Source organism: Pongo pygmaeus, chromosome 21 (genome assembly GCF_028885625.2).
Source record: "Pongo pygmaeus isolate AG05252 chromosome 21, NHGRI_mPonPyg2-v2.0_pri, whole genome shotgun sequence".
NCBI classification, from domain to species: Eukaryota; Metazoa; Chordata; class Mammalia; order Primates; family Hominidae; genus Pongo; species Pongo pygmaeus.
The window spans coordinates 12974182-12991182 of NC_072394.2; the positions used below are offsets into that span (position 1 = coordinate 12974182).

A 17001-nucleotide genomic window follows, 5' to 3' on the forward strand; every position below is an offset into this window, starting at 1 on the left:
ATCTCTGAGCAGTGGGTGTCAGTCAGTTCCCTGTCAGCCTGAGAAATTATTCAAACAAGCCCATCATGTTCTCCTGCAGGGAACCAGGAATCACCCCACCCTTTTGATAGCACAAAGCCTGACTCCAGACCCTGGCTGTTTACTCTGTTCCCAAGTGCAGCCCCTGTGGCCCTGCATGCTATGCTGTGTTCTGATCCAGAATGTGAGTTATAAACTGCCGTCATCTCATCCGTCCAGTGTGAGGTGTCCTGTGTTTGGCCATCCCCATAACCCCGGGACAGGAATCTCTTTCTCACCAGCAGGATGAATAGGTGGTGATTAAAACAATCCCCGTAAGGGATCTGTGTGCAAAGCCATCAATCAGCATTGCTCAAGGATCCACTGAGGTTGGGAGCAACAGGATGGCTGCTAAGGAAGTGGTCAGAGACCAGCCCCTGAAAGTTTTAGTCCCTTTTAACCAGCCACTGCAGATCACAGTGGCGGGAGCCCCTGGGGGGTGTCGAGCAGGGGTTAGCCCAGGCCAGATCTAAGTTGTTGGTTTTTTTATTTTATTTATTTGTTTATTTTACTTTAAGTTCTAGGGTACATGTGCACAATGTTCAGGTTTGTTACATATGTATACATGTGCCATGTTGGTGTGTTGCACCCATTAACTTGTCATTTACATTAGTTATATCTCCTAATGTCATCCCTCCCCACTCCCCAGATCTGAGTTTTAAATAGATGGTTCTGGCCAGTGTGTGGGCTGGGTTTGAAGGGGATGAGACTAAAAGGAGCAAGTCTGATTAGGGAGTCACTGCAGGTGCCCAGGTAAGAGATGACAGGACCTCAACTAGGACCAGAAATGGAGGGGTAGAGAGAGAAGGTGAGCCTTGGAAGGTGTTTATAATGCAGAAAATATAATCGGGTTGGCCCCACTTCTTCAAAAGACAGCAAATATGTGTTGAATACATTAGTGCATGCATGAATATTAATTGAGATCTTATTGGGCCTAGGAGAATGGCAGGGCAAGGTTGGGCAGGGCGGGCACTTCCCAAAGGCGCCAGGCATGGGGGTGAGAGCTGTAGGGTCCACTCTGCGCTCTGCTCACCAAGTGCAATACAGAGGTTTGCAGAGGGCAATATGGATACCTAAGACAAAGATATAGCCCCCCAGGTGCTGACCGATTCATAGACGTGAACTATGGCTATGATTGCATGCTAAATTGCTGATTCCGGCTCGGTGGGCAGAAGAGTTCTGAATAGGCTGATGCCATTTCTCTCCATGTTCTCCTGTAAGATAAGAGCTGGGCTTCTTGAACCAAAAAAGTTTTACTTTTTTCCTTGGGGTAGGATTAACCTTCAACCTGTTGACTCAAGTGTGTATTAACCAATAATCCAAATTAAAAACTTTAAAAAGTCAAGGCCTCTTATCAAGGTCCTCTGAAGTGTGATTTCAAGAGAAAATTTAGAAATATGAGAAACTCAATGTATTAAACACCAAAGGGCTTTATGTCAGTGGTTCTCAATCTTGGATGTGCATTAAAACATCTGGGGGCCCTTTTAAAATACTTAAACCTGGGCTGCATGCCCAGCGCTTTTGATTCAGTTTGAGAGGGGCAGAGCTCGGGGATCTGTATTTATGTTATCATTCTCGGAACAGCTCTAGAGGGCACTGTCTGCCAGATGTTAGCTCACGCCCTGGCAGAAAATGCCATCGTGAGAACAGCAGGCACCATTTTTCTGGACTTTTAAAATCATTAGCTTTCAGGCAAATACTGAGTAATCTCATTCACATGTAGAATCAATTTTTTAGCTTTTTAATTAAATTTTTTCCTTTTTAAAAATTTTATTTTATTAAAAATATTAGTTTATACAAAAAATTTTAAATTTCCTTTTTTAGAGATGGGGTCTTGCTTGTTGCCCAGGCTTGAGTACAGTGGCTAGTCACAGACCCAATCCCACTCCAAACAGCAAGGGAGTTTTGACCTGCTCCATTTCCAACCTGCACTGGTTCACCCCTCCTTAGGCAACCTGGTAGTCCCATGTTCCCAGGAGGTCACCATATTGATGCCGAACTTAGTGCAGACACCCAATCAGCATTGCACACTACAGCCCAGAACTCCCAGCCTCAAGCAATCCTCCTGCCTCAGGCTCCCAAGAAGCTGGGACCACAGGCATGTGCCACTGCACCCAGCAACATGTGGAATCTAAGAAAGTTGATCATAGAAGCAGAGACAATAGTGGTTACCAGATCCTGGGGAGGGGAGGGTTGGTCAACCAGTGCAAAGTTACAGTTAAGAAGAATAAGTTCTGGTGTTCTATTATACAATAGAATGACTATAACTATTAATAATAATAATGTATTATATATTTCAAGATAGCTAGAAGAGAGGATTTTGAATGTTATCACCACAAAGAAATAATAAATGCTTAAAGTGATAAATGTGCTAATTATGCTAATATGATTATTATACAATGTACCATGTATTAAAACATCATACTGTAGCCCATAAATAGGTACAATTATGTGTCAATTATAGATAAAACTAAAAAAAACCGCTAGCTTTCATTACCGAATTTTATTCACACATTATACTAAATCAATGCTCAAAAGTCTTGTTCATGTTCAGACAAAACAATCAAGATTTATAAGTATAGGGAAGCTTCAAGTTGAAAAAATTGATATCCAAGAAGATTCCATCTTGATTTGAACTTAGGCACATTATCAAGCATTTGAAGGGCTAGTTGTTATTCCTTCTGCTGCAGCTGAAAGCCCTGATAAATTAATTAGATTGACATCTTAAATTCTCACGACAAATTTTGTTTCATCTTCTCCCTGCCCCAAAGTAAGCCATAAATCAAGCTTTACAAGGACTTAGAGGATTTTTGGCTGGGCGTGGTGGCTCACACCTGTAATCCTAGCACTTTGGAACACCAAGGCAGGTGTATCATGAGGTCAGGAGTTCGAGACCAGCCTGGCCAACATGGTGAAACCCTGTCTCTACTAAAAATACCAAAAAAATTAGCCAGGCATGGTGGTGCACACCTGTAATCCCAGCTACTCGGGAGGCTGAGGCAGGGGAATTGCTTGAACCCAGGAGGCGGAGGTTGCAGTGAGCCAAAATTGTGCCACTGCACTCCAGCAGCCTGGGCAATAGAGCAAGACTCTGACTCAAAAAAAAAAAAAAAAGGACTTAGAGGATTTTTCCCCCTAATAAGTTTCCCAAAGGGTGTGGCAGAGTCTGGAGAAACCTGCTTTTCATGTGCTCCTTGGTTCAGCTGCCCGCTCCCCTGTGGCTTTTAGCAATTTCTTCTGTTTCCGCATCAGTGTAATTAGCAAAAGGCACCATATCCCTGAGGACAACACCCACAAAAATATGAGACTCTACAGCAAGTACTTGCAAAACCTAGAAAAGACACATACCCCTCCCCTAACATGCTTCAATTCCAAGACAACGCATTAATTCATAGAGTAATGTATGTGAGCAAACAGAGAAAATTATGAACTCCAAAGTGAAATCTGGCTAAAGATATGTAATATAATAAATATATTATATTTACATGCAAAAATAAAGATATCTACATGTGACATATATATGGATCCATATATACGGAGGGATTTTTTATTTATAGTAGAATTCCCCAAACTTTCTCAGCTCACTGTGCCCCGAGCATCTCAGTAATTTTTCACAGCACCCCCTGGGCCAACAAGAATACCCCAAACTTCCATTATTAGGTTCATACAACACAAGAATTTAGTAGCCACTGAAAAAATACACATAACTCCTAAAAAATTTACTTCCTCCTAAAATAAACATCCTTAAATAAGTTAAATATGAATGTGCCTACTGGGCACTCCACAACTTCTCAAATCCGGAGTCTGGTTGGAACTGACACCTTCACTGCCTGCACCATCACGGACCTTCAACGGTACTCTTTTTTTTGTCACAGCAAACACTGGAAAGTCAGCTTCGCAAATATATAATATCATTAAAAGGAAGGAGCATGGTCTAATAATGAAATGTGAAATATGTCAAGCCAGTCTCAACCTCTCCGAGGCTCAGTTTCCTTGCCCTGGAAAGGTAATAAAATAAATGCATGCCTTTTTTTTTTTTTCCTTCAGAGATGGAGTCTTGCTCTGTTGCCCAGGCTCTGTTGCCCAGTGGGTGATCTCGGCTCACTGCAACCTCCGCCTTCTGGGTTCAAGCAATTCTCCTGCCTCAGTCTCTGGAGTAGCTAGGATTACATGTGCCTGCCACCACGCCCAGCAGAGTTTTGTATTTTTAGTAGAGATGAGGTTTCACCATGTTGGCCAGGCTGGTCTCAAGCTCCTGATCTCTTGATCCACCCGCCTCGGCCTTCCAAAGTGCTGGGATTACAGGTGTGAGCCACCGCACCTGGCCAATGCATGCCTTCCCTACTTAACAGTTGTGAAAAATGAGCGGGATAAAGTGTAAAAAATATCTCTCAGAACTATAATGCACTATAATAATGGACACTTTTTTTTTTTTTTTAAGACAGAGTTTTGCTCTTGTTGCCCAGGCTGGAGTGCAATGGCACGATCTCGTCTCACCGCAACCTCCACCTCCCGGATTCAAGTGATTCTCCTGCCTCAGCCTCCCAAGTAGCTGGAATTACAGGCATGTACCACCATGCCCGACTAATTTTTTTGCATTTTTAGTAGAGACAGGGTTTCTCCATTGTTGGTCAGGCTGATCTCGAACTCCCAACCTCAGGTGATCCGCCCGCCTCGGCCTCACAAAGTGCTGGGATTACAGGCATAAGCCACCGCGCCCGGCCAATAATAGACACTCTTATGTGTAGTAATAATTACTAAAAATAATAAATTGGAAATGATCACAAGACAAATGGAGTTAAGAAATTAAATACTATGTATTTTGAAAATTATTATCATCTTTAAATCTTGCTACTCAGTATGGCCCCAGGACCAGTAGCAGTGAGAGCTTGTGAGATGAGCCGAGATTGCGCCATTGCACTCCAGCCCGGGCAACAAGAGCGAAACTCTGTCTCAAAAAAAAAAAAAGAAGAAACGCAGATTCTCGGGCCTCATCTCAGACTTGCTGAATCAACATCTGCATTTTAACAAGATGCCCAGGTGTTTATGTGCACATTAAACTTTAGGATGGGAACTAAATGATAAGAACTTACGAACACAAAGGAGGAAACAACAGACACGGGTCTACTTGACTGGGGAAGGTGGAAGGAGGGAGAGCAGCAGAAAAGATAACTATTGGGTACTGGGCTTAATACCTGGGTGATGAAATAATATGCACAACAAACCCCCATGACACGTGTTTACCTATGTAACCTTCACACGTACCCCTAAACCTAAAATAAAAGTTAAAAAAAAAACTTTAGGAAACACCAGTTCAATTTATTTACATTATTTTAAATTGGATGGTTTTAGTAAACTTACTTCTTCCAATCACAATGTAGTAGAAATCAATAACATAGGGAAATCTTGGAAATATCCAAAGGTTTGGAAATTAAATAACACACTTCTAAATAATCCATAGATCAAAGAAGAAATCACGGAAATTAGAAAAATATTGAAACTGAATGAAAATTAAAACACAACATGTCAAAACAGATGGAATGCCTCCAAAATAATACTTAGAGGAATGCTTATAGCACTAAACACCTATATTTTAAAAGAAAAATGTTTCAAATCAATTACCTATGCTTCCACTTCAGGAACCCAGAAAAAGAAGAACAAATCGAATCCACACTAAATGGAAAGAGAAACTAGTAAAGATCAGAGCAGCTGGGCACAGTGGCTCACGCCTGTAATTCCAGCACTTTGGGAGGCCATGGCAGGCGGATCATGATGTCAAGAGATCAAGACCATCCTGGCCAATATAGTGAAACCCCGTCTCTACTAAAAATACAAAAATTAGCTGGGCACGGTGGTACACGCCTGTAGTCCCAGCTCCTTGGGTGGCTGAGGCAGGAGAATCACTTGAGCCCTGGAGGCGGAGGTTGCAGTGAGCCGAGATTGCGCCAGAGCCAAAATCAATAAAACAGAAAATAAAAACAATAGAAAAATCAATGAAACATAAAAAGTTGGTTATTTGAAAAGTCAACAAAATTGATAAATGTTTAGCTAGACTGACAAGAAAAAGAGAATGAAGATATAAACTTCCAAAATAATCAAGATGAAGGAGGATACATCACTGCATGCCCAACAGAAATCATAAGAATTCAAAGGAACTATTACAACTTTATGTCAATAAATTAAACAAGTTAGATGAACCAAATTCCTAGCCAGGAAACTACTAAAACTGACTCAAAATAACATAAAATCGGAATATGTTAACATCAGTTATAGTTAGTAATTTTATCCATTAAGATTAGTAATTTAAAATCTTCTCACAAGGAAATCCCAGGCCCAGATTGTTTCCCCAGAATTCCTTTGATGAAGTCCCTTGTAAATTCTATCAAACATTTAACGAAAATGAACAGGCTAGTACAATCCAACACAAATTCTATAAATAAGTATTATAGAAAGGTAAAGAACAATTTCCAACTCATTTTATTAAGCCAGTATTACCCTGACACCAAAGCTAAAGACATCATAAGAAAAGAAGACTATGGGCCAGGTGCAGTGTCTCATGCCTGTAATCACAGGACTTTGGGAGGCCAAGGTGAGTGGATCACTTGAGGCGAGAGAAGTTTGAAACCAATCTGGCCAACATGGCAAAACCATGTCTCATCTCTACTAAAAATCAAAAATAAAAAAATAAAAAAAATCAGCTGGGCGTGGTGGTACATGCCTGTAATCCCAGCTGCTTGGGAGGCTGAGGCATGAGAATCATGTTGAACTTGGGAAGCGGAGGTTGCAGTGAGCTGAGAGCACGCCTCTGCACTCCAGCCTGGATGACAGAGCGAGACTCTGTCTCAAAAAAAAGAAAAGACTGAACAAATAGCTCTCATGAACAAAAATGCAAAATCCTTAACAAAATATTAACAAATGAAACCCAAGAACATATAAAAAGAAATTGTGGTGGTTTTCACTAATAGCCACAAATACTTTGATACTATGCTCCCTTTAAACTATGAATCCTGACTGTCCTCTTGATTGTGGGCTGAATTTAGTGGCTTACCTCTAATGAAAAGAATGCAGTGGAACTGGCAGTGTTAGGATCCCAAGGGTAGGTCACAAAAGGCATTGTGGCTTTCTCTTTGCTCCTTCTCTTTTTTCCTTATTATCTGTGGGGAAAGCCAGCTAATGTGTAATCAGTCCACTCACACAGCCCTGCATCCTATGGAGAGGCAGACATGGCAATGAACTGAGCCTCCTGCCAACACCCAGCAAGGAACTGAAGCCTCCTGCCAAGCGCCATGTGAGTGAACCGTCCTGAAACTGCATCCTCCAGGCCCAAGCAATGCATCAGACTACTGCAGCCCTAGTTGACATGTTTTTTTTCTTTTAAGCTCCTTTATTATTTTGTTGAGGTGAAATGCATATAACATAAATCAACCATTTTTTAAAAGTACATAATTTAGTGGCATTTAGCACATTACAATGTTATGCAACCACCACTCCTTTCAAGTTCCAAAACATTTTCATGACTCTCCTCTCAAAAGCAAAACCATGCCCATTAAACAGTCACTCCCCATTCTCCCCTCCCTCTAGCCCCTGGCAACCATCAATCCGTCTTCATGAATTTACCCATTCTGGATATTTTATATAAATAGAATTACATAATATGTGACCTTCTATGTCTGACCTTTGTCACTTAGCATACTGTTTTTGAGGCTTATCTACATTGTAGCAGGTATCAGTACTTCATTCCTTTTCATAGCTGAATAATATTCCATTGTGTGCATATGCCACATTTTTTATATCCATTCATCAGTTGATGTACATTTGGGTTGGTTCTATCTTTTGGCTATTGTGAATAGTGCTGCTATGAACATTTGTGTACAGATATTTATGTAGCTGTGTTTAATTCTATTGGGTATATAACTATGAGTGAAATTGTCAGATAATGTGGTAATCCCAAGTTTTCCTCCCTGCCAAATTGCCAAACTGTTTCCCACACCAGCTTCATCATTTTATATTCCCACCAGCACTATCCAAGAGTTCCAATTTCTCCACTTCCTCACCAATATTTATTATTTTCCTTTTAATTTTTTAAAATATGGCCAGACTAGAGTCTCATTGTGGTTTTGATTCGCTTTTCCCTAATGATTAATGATGTTGAGTATCTTTTCAAATGCTTATTTGCCATTTGTATATCTTCTTCCAAGAAATGTCGTTTGCTTAGTTTTGAATTGGGTTGTATATTATGATGTTGAGTTTTAGGAGTTCTCCATGTATTTTGGATATTAATTCCTTATCAAATATGTAATTTAGGTCAGGCATGGTGGCTCACGCCTATAATCCCAGGACTTTGGGAGGCCGAGGGAGGCGGATCACTTGAGGCCCAGAGTTAAGACACCAGCCTGGCCAACATGGCAAAACCCTGTCTCTACTAAAAATACAAAAATTAGTTGGGCATGGTGTCGCATGCCTGTAATCCCAGCCACCCAGGAGGCTGAGGCAGGAGAATCGCTTGAACGTGGGAGACAGAGGTTGCGGTGACCCAAGATTGTGTCACTGCACTCCAGCCTGCTCGACAGAGTGAGACCCCATCTCAAAAAAAAAAAAAAAAAAAAAAAAAAAAGTCTGTGTCTGACCCTGGCACGTAAAGTGGAAAGCAAGAGTGAAAAATTATGCTGAAAACTGGGGAAACCGAATTAAAATTCTACATATGGAACCCCCCTGACAGCTCAGTCCTAGTTCTATGCCCTTGTGAAGAAACAGTGCACAGCCTCATTTATTCCCAGGTAGAGGAAAAAAGTGCAGATAAACCAGAGAATTCTTCTCTAACAAAAAGTTGAGTGAGCAGCTGGAGAAAGCCAAGGCTTCTCACATATCGTTCCCTGCAGCAGAGCTCTCTCATTTGAGCACCCGCAGCATCTGCAGCCTGTAGCCTCTAGATTGAAATCTTTTTTTTTTAAATATCCCCCGAGGGTTGAACATTCCTGGAGGTACTGCAATACCAGGTCCATGTGTGGGGTGGATGGAGCAAGCTCCTATTCCATCTCCCTGCTCAAAATATCCATTTACTATGTTGTCCTCAGATAAAGGACATATCAGCATATTAAACTGTTAAGAACAGATTCTACACTTGATCTTAACCAAAAGGCCAAGAAGTGATCTAGAGTGAAATCTTATCTGTAAGCCCTGGACAAACCCCCTTCTTCCACCTATCCCCAGGAAACAGGCCTTCCTACACAGAAGCATAGGAAATCCACACCAATCACAGAATCCTTTCCATAACAGACAGGGAGGACTCACCAGACATATGATGAAACCAGCAGCGTGGAAGAGAAGTCAAAGGAAACAAACAGGAAAACTGATGCAGGTTGAATATCCTTTTATCAGAAATGCTTGGGACCAGAAGTGCTTTGGATTCAGATTTTTTTGAGTTTTGGAATATTGCATATACATCATGAGATATCTTGGAGATCAAACCCAAGCCTAAACATAAAATTCGCTTATGTTTCAGACACACCTTATACATATAGCCTGAAGGTAATTTTATACAATATTTTAATAACTTTTGCATAAAATAGAGTTTGTGTGCATTGAACCATCAGAAGCAAAGATGCCACTCTCTCAGCCACCCATGTGGAACAATCTGTGGTTCCCCGGCATCACCGTCATTCCTGACTGTGAATGTCTGTGCTGTCAATAAGCAGTCACTTTCTTACACTTACATTGTGACCTATCACACGTAATGTGATCCATCATGTGACCCATCACATGTAATGATTGCTGAGGCAGCAAAATCATTCTCCTGCCTCAGCCTCCCGAGTATTTGGGATTACAGGCGCCCGCCACCACGCCCGGCTAATTTTTGTATTTTTAGTAGAGAGGGAGTTTCACCATGTTGGCCAGGCTGGTCTCGAACTCCTGACCTCAGGTGATCCACCCGCCTTGGCCTCTCAAAGAGCTGGGATTACAGGCGTGAGCCACCGTGCCCGGCCTGGCTAATTTTTGAATTTTTAGTAGAGACGGGATTTCACCATGTTGGCCAGGCTGGCCTGAAACTCCTGACCTCAAGTAATCGCCCACCTCAGCCTCTCAAAGTGCTGGGATTACTGGTGTGAGCCACTGCACCCACCCTTATATTTTATTTTTATTTTATTTTTTCTCTTCCCATACCAATTATACTGATTTTGTTAAAAAAAAAAAAATTACAGTGACTACCCTTGAGTTTGCATTTACAACTAATGTCAGTTTACTTTCAGAGGATACTATACTGGTTCATTGGTAGTGCAGGTATCTTGTAACATTTCTTGTAATCTCTTCCCATACTCTTTCAGGTTACAGAGTTATTTCCCAGTGTTTTTCCCTATGTACCTGTATCTTCCTTTTCTTCATGTAATAAATTGCAAACACAGGGATTTAATTTCAGATAAGATTACTCATTTAACAGATATTTATATACTTCTCATTTCTACTATATAAAAGTAGAATAGAGAAGAGAAATGATTAGTATGTAGGTACCAAAAAGCCTAAATCCTCACACAAGTTTGGCCCTTATCCTTCCGCATAATTAGAGTAAGTGATCTTATTGTGCTATGTTAGTATTTCTGAGTGCCTATTAAAAGGCTTAATTAAAAACATTAAAGTAATTATATTCTTTATCCCTTAGTTTCTTTTTCTACGTAATGACTATTAGGGCAGAATATCTTCCTCAGGGCATGATAAAAGATAAAAGATAGATAACAATGCAAGATATAAAATACCCAAATAAAGGAAATTATGCTAAGTAAAATAAGCCAGGCACAGAAAGCCAAATACTGCATGATCTCACTTACATGTGGAATTTTTAGCAGTTGAACTTAAAGAAGCAGAGAATGGAATGGTGGTTGCCAGGAGCTGGGGACAGGGATGGGGAGATATTGGTCGAAGTGTATAAAGGATTTATTGTATAGCATGGTGACTATAACTAATAATAGTGTATACTTGGAAATTGCCAAGACAGTAGATCTAAATGTTCTGACAGCAAAAAATGGTAAATATGTGAGGTGACAAATATGTTAATTAGTTTGATTTAATCATTTCACAGTGTATATATACATATATCTAAACATCACATTGTACACCATAAATATACACAATTTTTATTTGTCTATTATACCTTAATAAAACTAGGGATAAATTAAAATGAAATCAAGTTAAATATCCAAATAATTAGGTTTCAAGCTTCCAATTAAAGATTTCACTCTCATCTTAGAATTTTAGTTGGGGAAGCAAAAAGATGCAGCTACAAGGGTGACGTTTACACAGAGAATGGCATTTAAATGAAGCTCAGTTCCAACTGCTAGCTTACCACCCTTGGCCCCTTCCTTAACAAATGTATGTAAAGGATGTTGAGGCTGGTGTGGATTTCCTATGCTATTATTTATTAAGATCTGTTCCCTGGGGATAGGTGGAAGAAGGGGACCCAATATAGGAGGAACCTTGACTTTCTCTGGAAAATACGCCAATTTTTGTTAGAGGAGAATATGATGTAGTGATATATTGAGAGTGAGAGAGAAAGATATGTATAATACACACAAATGTATGTAGAATCCATTGTTCTACATGATGAGAATCTATTGTTGTAATATTTGGTGTTTGACCCCTGGTTCCTAACACAGAGCTCCTTAAGGCCTTTGTAATTTCCTCAGTGATAGCGTCTGACACAGAGTTCTAAATTCCTTGGAATTTCCTGGGTGACAGGAGCATCTTTTGTTCTCATGACCCAACGCGTGGTTTGCTCCTGGATGGCCTCATAATGGGGGCTGGTTGCCAGGGGAACCAACCTTGTGATTAGAAGGTTGAAACTTTCAGCCCCACCCCGACCTCCAGGGAGCCAGGAGAGGCTGAAGGCTGAGTTGATCACCCATGGCCAATGATTTAATCAGTCATGGCTAGGTAATGATGCTTCCCTAAACCCAAAGGACTGGGTTTGGGGAGCTTCCAGAGAGCTGAACACTTGGGGGTTCTGGAGGGTGGTGTGCGGAGGGCAGGGAAGCTTCGTGCGCCTTCCCACACACCTCACCCCACACATCTCTTCATCTGGCCACTCAACTGTATCCTTGCCAGAGCCTTATAAAAAATGGGTGAATGCAAGTAAAGTGTTTCCCTGAGTTCTGTGAGCTGCTCTAGCAAATTAATCAAACCCAAGGAGGACGTCGTGGGAGCCCCAAATCCAACTCTGAGCTGGCCAGTGGAGGTAGAGGTGAAAACTTACTATGTGCAACTGGCACCTGAAGTGGGGGCAATCTTGTGGGACCAAGCCCTCCACCTGTGGGATCTGATTCTCCAGGTGAATAGTGTCAGAATTGAATTATAGGACGCCCAGCTGGAGTCCACAGAGAACTGGTTCGTGTGTGTGGAAACCCACCCCCAACCCCAGGTGTCAGAAATGTTGTGTTGAGTGACGTGTGCATCAGCGTGGAGGAAAAAACACATTGGTTTTTCTTCTCTCTCGTAAGAGTCCTTGTTTTATTTATTTCCTTCACCTAGGTCTCAGTGTTCTCATCAGTAAAAAGGGATAACACGCCTCACTTCAAGGATGGTTGTGAGGAGTGAAGACAGAGCCTGGCACACGGTGGGGATTAGTTCGTGGTCACTAGTCTGCTTAGTGATGAATTCAAGTTCATGCTCATGTCATTCTCTTAGGGACACACGGCACACTGGGGGAGGTTAAAGATGCTTGCACACATGCCCACAACACATCTTTGATGGTGTCACAGTGTTCTCCCTGCAGCGGTGTTCTCGAAAGTCCAGGCCATACATTGCAGTGTGTGGCTCTGCCACCAGAGAGGGGCCTCTATGGGGAATGACCTTCATGCGGTGCTGCCACTGTGGACCTAAGGCTGAGTGCTGGAGGCACAGGCCAGGCGGTGAAGCTCCAGGGAGAAGTCTTGGCAGAAAAATACTGGGAAATCCTAGGAGTCGAGGGCACAGTCAACGAAAGTCCCTTCCTCATGCAGTTGTCACGTGGTCCCTTTAAAGAAGTCTGAGTCTAGCCAGGCACTGTGGCTCACGCCTGTAATCCCAGCACTTTGGGAGGCCGAGGCAGGTGGATCACCTGAAGTCAGGAGTTCGAGATCAGCCTGGCCAATATGGCGAAACCCCATCTCTACTAAAAATATCAAAAAAAATAATTACCTGGGCATGGCGGCAGGTGCCTGTAATCCCAGCTACTTGGGAGGCTGAGCGAGGAGAATCGCTTGAAACCCCGGGAGTGAGCTGAAATCGCGCCATTGCACTCCAGCCTGGGCAACAAGAGAGAGACTCTGTCTGAAGGAAGAAGAAGAAGGAGAAGAAGCAGCAGCCTGAACCCCTTTGCCCTAGAATGGTCCAGAAGCATAGTGGGGATTCTGAAACCAACTAACTGTCCAGAATCCTCAGGATTGCTCAGGTTGTTGAAGTCAAAATCTCCTAGAGTGAAATGGGCAAACAATGTGGTTTCTGTGGCCCATGTTTACTTATCCTGTCTTCCATTTTCTAAGACATTAAAAATATGCATCAACCTAGACCAGTGTCCTAGGCTATGTCATGAGGCACCCTCTGAAGCAGAGGGTTTCACTGTGGAATACAGGAATGAACCTACCAGGACATGACAGGACCAGGATGTTAAAGAATAGTTGTAAGGAAAGTGCATCATTGCACCCCATTGTGACTTTCCTTAAAAAGCTGCTGGTTATAATGAAACAGACAAGACAAAGTACACCAGAGCAGATATCACTACAAACAATCAGAGCCTTGGCTGCTGTAATCATCATGGCTCCATAATACCATCCTTTTCTAAGAAGTTGAGATCATTTGCAGTTGTGACTTCATTTAGCCATACAACAAGCCTATCCATAGGTGGGCTATTATCATTCCCACTATGCCTCATGCAATGAGGACTGTCTCAAGGTTACCTGGGAAATTGGCCATAAAGATGAGACTGGAAACTTAGTTTTCATTAAGTTTTCACTTTCATTTTTGACCGATTACAGCTTGCCACCACTGGCAAGACTCACAAGACATTTGGAAAAATGCCATCCAAATGTGAAAATGGCAATATTAAGCCTTCGGTGCTTGAAACACTCTCCAAAAGAAGAAAAAGAAAAGAAGATTGTCTAATATCACTAAGGAAACTGTAGAATATCTCTGGCTAACACACATGCCAAAAGCCCTGAGGTCTTTCACGTGTCATACCATGAAAATAAAATTTAAAAAAAAGATAAGAAGAAGTAGTAAAAATGAGGAGATAAAATCAGAAACATTCCTTTTCAACAAAACAGTGCAGGTAAGGGTGAGAGCAGTTCCTTCTGGAGCCCTCTAGTAAGAGGTGTTATAATACACATGAGAGGAAATCAAAGAAAGGGAAGAAATACGTTGAAATGATTTGCCGTATTAAGACATCTAATTTTAATCTCCGGTTAACTGCAATCTTCTTCATATTGGGTGTACTTTTCAGTGACAATCAAGCAATCTGAAGCAGCTGGAGTTGTTGGTCAACGCATGGACCTCCAACCCTTGAGGCACTCATGATCCCACATGATTGACAGAAGTCTCTACTCTTGAGCTAAAAACATGTCAGCCTGTTGTAATATGAAACTTCTTTCCTAAGTCAGAAAAGTTAATGACAAATATAATCAAAACACAGTTTTAAAATAAAATTGAAAGCATCTCTCTACAGCATTGATTTTAGAGTTTGGTTTCCACCTGGCCCAGTAAGGCAACGCTTTCCTAGTAGACGCCTCAAGACTTCAGGGCATCTTGGGAAGTGGGATAGAGCCCTAGACCTGGCTTTGAGGGCTGGCACTGTGCAACCACCTGGGTGACCTCACACAAACCCCAGTCCCTATGCCTAGAACCTTCATCACAAAGGAATGGGCCAAACCAGAAGACTTCTGAGGCCCCTTTCTTGAACTTTCACCTGCTTATAAGTGAATTTGCTTGATTAGACTAGACATCATATTGAGAAGCCAGAACAGAGAGAAAGGAAAAAAAAATAGACTAGAGAACATCACTGCACACTTTTTTGGCCATACCTGGAGCCAGCTTGTGTCCCCCTTTGTGACATGTGCCTCTGTATCAGCAGAGAATATCTGATTGAACTTTGTGCGCCAACAGAATGTTAAAGGCCTTTTTACACTTACAACATTGCCCTGTGATTATTTTTTTCTACCTCGTCATTTCCCCAATGAGACTATGAGCATCTTGGGTCCAGGAGCAGGGTCCCTCCCCTTTGAATCCCAGGGGCTCACCTGAGCAGGACACCGTAAGCCCCTGATAAATGGCTGTTAGCTGTCTATATACATTATAGCATGTTGTCACACTAATATAACATAATGTATTTATAAATATATAAATATATTTCTTATATAAATGAATGTATTTATAAATATATAAATATATTTCTTATATAAATGAATATATTTATAATTAATACATATTTTGTTTTTAAAATTAATCTAATTAGTCATAATCCAAGATAAACTTCTTGTTTCTTAAAAAAACACAAAAAGACACAGTTCTGAAAAAAATCTGTTCCCTGGCAAAAACCCCACAAACTTGCGCATCAATTAATTGTTTTTCTTCTTATTTTTCTTTTCCTGCTTCTACCCCTGCATTAATAAATTTAAGCAGGCAAGATAATGAAACCCATTCATCTTATATTTTCAGTAGAATGTTGAACTCCGAGGAACTCAAAATATATAAGCAAGACTGAATTCACTTTTTTTTTTGAGACAGAGTCTTGCTCTGTCACTCAGGCTGGAGTGCAGCGGCGCGATCTCGGCTCACCGCAAACTCCACCTCCCAGGTTCAAGCAATTCTCCTGCCTCAGCCTCCTGAGTAGCTAGGATTACAGTCATGTGCCACCATGCCCAGCTAATTTTTTTAGTTATTATTTTTAGTAGAGATAGGGTTTCACCATGTTGGTCAGGCTGGTCTCAAACTCCTGACCTCAGGTGATCTACCCTCCTTGGCCTCCCAAAGTGCTGGGATTACAGGTGTGAGCCACTGTGCCCGGCCTGAATTCATTTTGTAACAATTTTGAACAAGAAGTTGGAAGATGATAAAAAAAACCTAATCATTTAATATCTGATCCTTGCTGGAACCCATAAATCAATTCTAGAACTCTGGACTTTCAATTCACTGAATTAGTAATTTTTTTCTTAGTGTCTGTCTTTTTAAAGATGATCACTTTATAGTCAATAATAGCACAGATCCTTTTATTTCATTTTGTAAAGGCCCAGTTTCATTAGAAGCGCAGAATGTCGTGTGTACAAAAGAAGAAAACATTCTGATGAAAATTTTTATTTTTAACAATCTGTTTTCCAGCTGTCCAAACAACTAGTGGCCACCAGGGCACCCGCAGTCTCCTCACTTGTGTCCCTGAAGCTCATCAAGAGTTGCTCAACAGCCCACACAACCACCTGCCTGTCTCATTGTCCTTATCTTTCCATTTCAAGGTTTCAACCAACCCTTGAGTACAGTCCTGACTGAGTCAGCCTTGAGTGCCTTAGGGAAAGAAGTGAGACCGGGCATCTCCCCTGGGAGGGGAAACATGTTGCAGCACATCATGACAAAAATATCAAGACAGAAGTTTATAAAATGTGCTAGGAAAATCAAAGGAAGAGAATGGGGATGGGAAAACTCCAGAGAAGCAACGACAACTTGTGCTGGACCTGAAGGATGAATAAGAGCTGCCAGAGGGGACGGGCGCGGTGGCTCACATCTGTAATCTCAGCATTCTGGGAGGCTGAGGTGGGAGGAATGCTTGAGCCCAGCAGGTTGAGACTGCAGTGAGCCAAGATTGAGCTACTGTACTCCATCTTGGCCAACAGAGACAGCCCTGTGTCAAAAATAAATAAATAAATAAAATAAAATAAATTTTAAAAAAAGTTTGCCAGAGGAAGAAGGTGGTGGTATTCAATCCATGAAGTACAG

General features: G+C 41.5%; 1 long non-coding RNA gene and 1 other non-coding gene across 2 annotated transcripts in view; both read right to left on the minus strand.

Moving 5' to 3' along the window:
* The window catches only part of LOC129021514 (uncharacterized), a 172135-nt gene that overhangs the window by 74508 nt on the left and 80626 nt on the right, over positions 1-17001 (minus strand). The gene's annotated exons all lie outside the window — the stretch shown is intronic.
* Positions 9018-9208, minus strand: LOC129022208 (U2 spliceosomal RNA). Its single transcript, XR_008496293.1, has one exon. It is a non-coding gene; the product is annotated as a U2 spliceosomal RNA (small nuclear RNA).